This window comes from Elaeis guineensis, chromosome 1, assembly GCF_000442705.2.
Source record: "Elaeis guineensis isolate ETL-2024a chromosome 1, EG11, whole genome shotgun sequence".
Classification (NCBI taxonomy): Eukaryota; Viridiplantae; Streptophyta; class Magnoliopsida; order Arecales; family Arecaceae; genus Elaeis; species Elaeis guineensis.
Window position 1 is genome coordinate 86,931,197 of NC_025993.2, and position 4,662 is coordinate 86,935,858.

Sequence of the window (4,662 nt, forward strand, 5' to 3'; positions counted from 1 at the left end):
CTATTAATGTTACTAAATTGCATATTATATTTTCCCCAGGCACCAATTCAACCTTAAGATATCAGGTCATGGATTTGCAATGCATTTCAGAAAAGAGGACAAACTGGCAGTATTTAGGAGCACTTTTGTTTGGTAAGTTCCCATGCGCTGCTGAATTTTAATCTGTTCTTACCAAAATTTCAAATAAGATTGCTGCATGAAAATGGCGTACATTATCCCTTGCAGGTCGTGTTATGTTAATCCAATCAGTCTTGTATGCTATTTCACTCTATACTTTATCTTCAATGAATGTTCCTATTTCTGTCCTTCATAAAATTGAGAAGGAATTTAGACCCTTCCCCTAGGGCCATTCTTTGGATGAGGAGGCTTTTCATCCTATTGCTTAGGATCTAGTTTGTACACCTAAAGCTTATGGTGGGCTTGGTTTCCAAACTCTATCTCAATGTAGGTCATAGTGTTTGGGTGAATTAGCTGCGTAGGTGGTCCTTCATCATTCCTCCATGTGGGCTAAGCTCATTCAAGCCAAATACCATTTTCAGGGTACATGGTTGCATTATAGAAGTCATTGAAGAACTTCTACTATTTGGAGGAAAATTTCTGAGGTGCTGTTGCAAATTAAGTTTCAGTTTTAATGGCTTATAGGCTCTTAGTGAATCGATTAATATATACAAAGCTCCTTGGATTACAACTATTCCTCTTATGTTCTGGCCAAACATACATTGACATGGAAACTTTTAATTTGAATATGATTGTACATGACCTTATTACTATATGCAAAACTTGGGACTTTCATCATCTTTGTCAATTATTCGCAAATGATATTATTAAGCTTATCACTGCTATTCCTTTGTCATTAGGAACTTGGTCAGATCATCTAGTTTGGGGGTCTTCAAAACTCATGCATGTGTCTTTACAAAATACAAGATTTTTGATTAATATACATAATTCTCAAGCTATGCATGTTAATTGTGGTTGGATTTGGTTGTTAAAGGTGTAGCCAAGAGTCAAAACGTTTCTCTAAAAGCCTACCTGGGATAGGCTTCTATGCAAGGCCTTTCTTGCTTACTGTAATATTATCCTTGTTAATGAGCAATTTTGTAACTTGTGCGCTAACCAAATTGAAGACTTTGCTCATATATTTATCCACTGTGATTTTGCTTGAAAATGTTGGCAGCAACTACCATGTATGTTCCGATGTATATTGCATAGGATTATGCTTTTTTCTAATGATTTAGGAGGCCTTGAGGTTCAAAGTGTGCAGACCCCGTGCCGGTACTGGAGTAGCCATTTATAAATGGATTCATCCATTTGTCAAATTCGACTTGTGTCTTGGCTACCCCCTCCCGTTGGTGTTATATAAATCAATTTTGATGCCTTTGTAACCGGGGATAATTTGGTAGCTGGATATGTCATCAGGAACCATGATGCTATATTGTTGAAGGCTGGTGGTAAGGTATTTCTCTATGCCTCTATTTAATTTGCAGTTTTCCTAGCTGCATGGCATGGGGTAAGAGTCATGATTTTAGATTTAAATGTGATGCAAGTTTGGTTGGAGGGAGATTCCGCGACTGTGGTTTCATGGCTAAACAATAATACTAATGAAACTTTGAATCATATTCCTTATGTTAGAGATCTATATCAGTGGAAAGAGTCTGGGATTCTTCATAAAATTATGCATACATTCAGAAAAGCTAACCAGGTTGCAGATTTTATGGCAAATAAGGCTCTGCAAGGGGATTTCTCTTGGGATATTGATGATTATCTTGATGGTCAATGTAGGTACCTCTTCTAGGCGGATGCCTATGGAATTTATTATTCAAGATAAAAGTAACAGTTTAAATAGACAAGGATTTCAAGCTCCTCCTTCTGGATTGTCTATGCTGATGAAGAGGAAATGTTATCGACAATGCTTGGGGAGCAATGAACAAGTTTGGTATGGTAGTGATAATGGAAACATGGTAATTTATTATGACCTTTTAACTTTTGTTTTCCCTGATATCTTGCTGGAATTCCTCTGATTTTCCAAAGGGTCTGAGATATTTGGGTCATGAGTTTATACCTTTTTCATATCTCTGGGGATGGGATATGTGTTGCATTCTGTGATCATATTCTCTCTTCTTGGCACCATCAGGTCCTTTGGTTTTCCTTTGCTTGCTGGTTCAATGTCTCCTTCACATTTGTCTTAGTTGCCATTTCCATATAATCTTGTTGGGAATAGAGAATAGATTATTGATTGGTACAAGGAGTAACAGGTGGATTGGAAAGAATATGCTGCATATCACACAGGAGGTGGTGTGGAAATATAAGAATGTAATGAAGGCAAAAATTAATGGAAAAAGAGGAAAAATAATGAGATGGAGGGTGGAGAAAAGACTAAAAGCAAGAATAAGGAGGACATATTTATTATAATGCATATTATACAAAAGGAGAGGTATCAATATAGGAATGTCATGAAGGCAAATATTAAAGAAGAAAAAGGAAAAAAGAATAAAATGGAGAGAGAAACAAAGGAAAAACAGAAGGAGATGAGGAAAAAGGAAAAGATATAAACAGTTATGAGATGGAGAAGGCCTTTCTGTTTATTTTGATCTTTCAACTCTAATTGCTCAATAGTCCTTCCCATGATGCTACTCTCTTGGAAGCCACTTATTGCTTAAATCCTTCTTTTTTGGTCTCTACTGCTTTTAGGACTGTATTAACAGGTCCAAGACACAGGCCAGTTTCTCTTGCATTTGGTGTTTTTCTTCTGCTATGCTTGGACTGGATTCTACTTCTGATCAATAGCTTGCAATGAAGTCTTTATTATCAACATTTTCATGTTAATTGGCTGAATGTTGATCAGGCCATGCAGATACCTACTTTTCTTTTCACTTCTTCACTGTTATCCCAACATCCACATTTAATGATTGCCCATTACCAACAGCTGAGAGGAATTCAAGGAAAAAAAGAAATGAGTGGAAAAATGAAAGAAAGAAAAAAAGAACAAAAAAGAATCGTGAGTTTAAAAGGACATTTGAAGCAAAAAAAAAAAAAAAAAAAAAAAAAAAAAAAAAGAGAGGAAAAAAACAACAAGAAAAGTGGAAAAATGGAAAAAAAAAATGAATATATTACTCTAACTTGTGGTTCTATTATCTTTTACAGGTTTTTTATCCTATCAATTTATCACTGGGCTGTAATGCAAATATTATTTTTCATGCCCGTACTTCCCTGTTGTCTGCTGTTTCATACTTATCTATTCGGTGTGTATGATACTCATATGATTTTCTTCCTTGTCCTGGTGGTTGCAAAACTTTCAATTGCCTGGTTGATTCTTCAGTCCACGGGTTATCATCTTTGCATCATGGTTTTATCATATAATCGATGCCGTGAGTTTGCTTATTATCAAAATCTCATTCATGTAAAAGAAGGTCTTTATCCCTCTCAACTCATCTTCGGTTCTCTGTCTTCCTATGCAATGCAGAAGGGTTGGTTTGTTATAGTTCTGTTCAGCCTTCAGGCTCTTCATCTTTCTTCTGGGAATGGCACAAATGGTAATGCAGTGGTATATCTTGCATCAGGCACTATATCTTATTGGTCAGCCCCTGCTAAATTATTCAAAGACCCACTTCAATTGTTGCTCTATATATTATGTTGTGGTGGGTAATCAAATTCAGATCTCATTTGTAGATGAAGTCATGGAAAGCAGATCTCTGTAATGCTTAATCATTGCAGAATCTTTTGGAAAGCTTATACAGTTGTTCCTTACTGCACAGGATACTCTCAATCTTTTGTTTCATTTCCCTAAAATAAGCTGCAAGGCTCTATGCAAATTTCATAAGCTGCAAGGCTCTATGCAAATTTCAATCTTAAAGTTAACACAGCATTATCTCCTACTCCGGACTACTACCATTGTACAAAAGCAGTTTCCATAGATCCAGCTTGCCTCACAGTTTGTCAGATAATATTTCCTTTGTTGATGCACAACTTCTCTTTTTGGGTTGCTTATATTCTGTAATCACTTCATCTTTTGGGTTTGCTGTTTTTGGTTGGTTCGTCCCTAGTATATTACTCTTATACTTCATTTGTATATTTTTTATGTGTATCCTAGTTCTGATGACAACTATTGGATGCTGTTTCGGTGTTTGCAGACCGATTAAGTGGTCCACTTTGTATCTTCGTCTTATATGAATAAAATGCTGTTTTATACCCAAAAATAAAATAAAATGTGACTAATGAATGACTAATATCAGATAAAACCATCACTCAGGAATTGATTAAAATTTTTTCAAGGAATACAATGATCAATATCTTAATTGATCTAAAGTGAATACGACAAAACATAACAAATTTGACATATGCAAAACATCATTGAATTAAGGAATCAAATATACCAACCTACAATATAGTTTTTGTAGAAATTAAAATTATGCTGCCAAAAATGTAATGATGGAAGGAATGTGTTGGGTGGAAATTTATCATTTAGGTTGAAGACATGGATTAACAGAAGAATAGATGATACGATATACAAGGTCGATGCCATAGCGCAATCAGAAATAGAAGTGTGTGACCCTGAAGGACTATGTTGCCCCTATAAGAAGTATCTGAAGTCATCCAACATATAACTTGAAACCCTCCGATCCTGACTTCAGCTCCTGACGATCCTTAACTCCCAAAGCTCCCTAA

At 35.7% G+C, this 4,662-nt stretch overlaps 1 long non-coding RNA gene across 1 annotated transcript in view; it reads left to right on the forward strand.

Moving 5' to 3' along the window:
• LOC140854746 (uncharacterized) overlaps positions 1-4,182 on the forward strand; it is a 5,720-nt gene extending 1,538 nt beyond the window's left edge. The window contains exons 1-3 of the long non-coding RNA XR_012137910.1: positions 1-1,453; positions 1,780-1,958; positions 3,461-4,182. The exon at positions 1-1,453 is cut by the window's left edge and continues 1,538 nt beyond it. This is a non-coding gene — a long non-coding RNA (uncharacterized lncRNA). The remainder of the gene's footprint in view (positions 1,454-1,779; positions 1,959-3,460) is intronic.
• Positions 4,183-4,662: the final 480 nt, after the last annotated feature.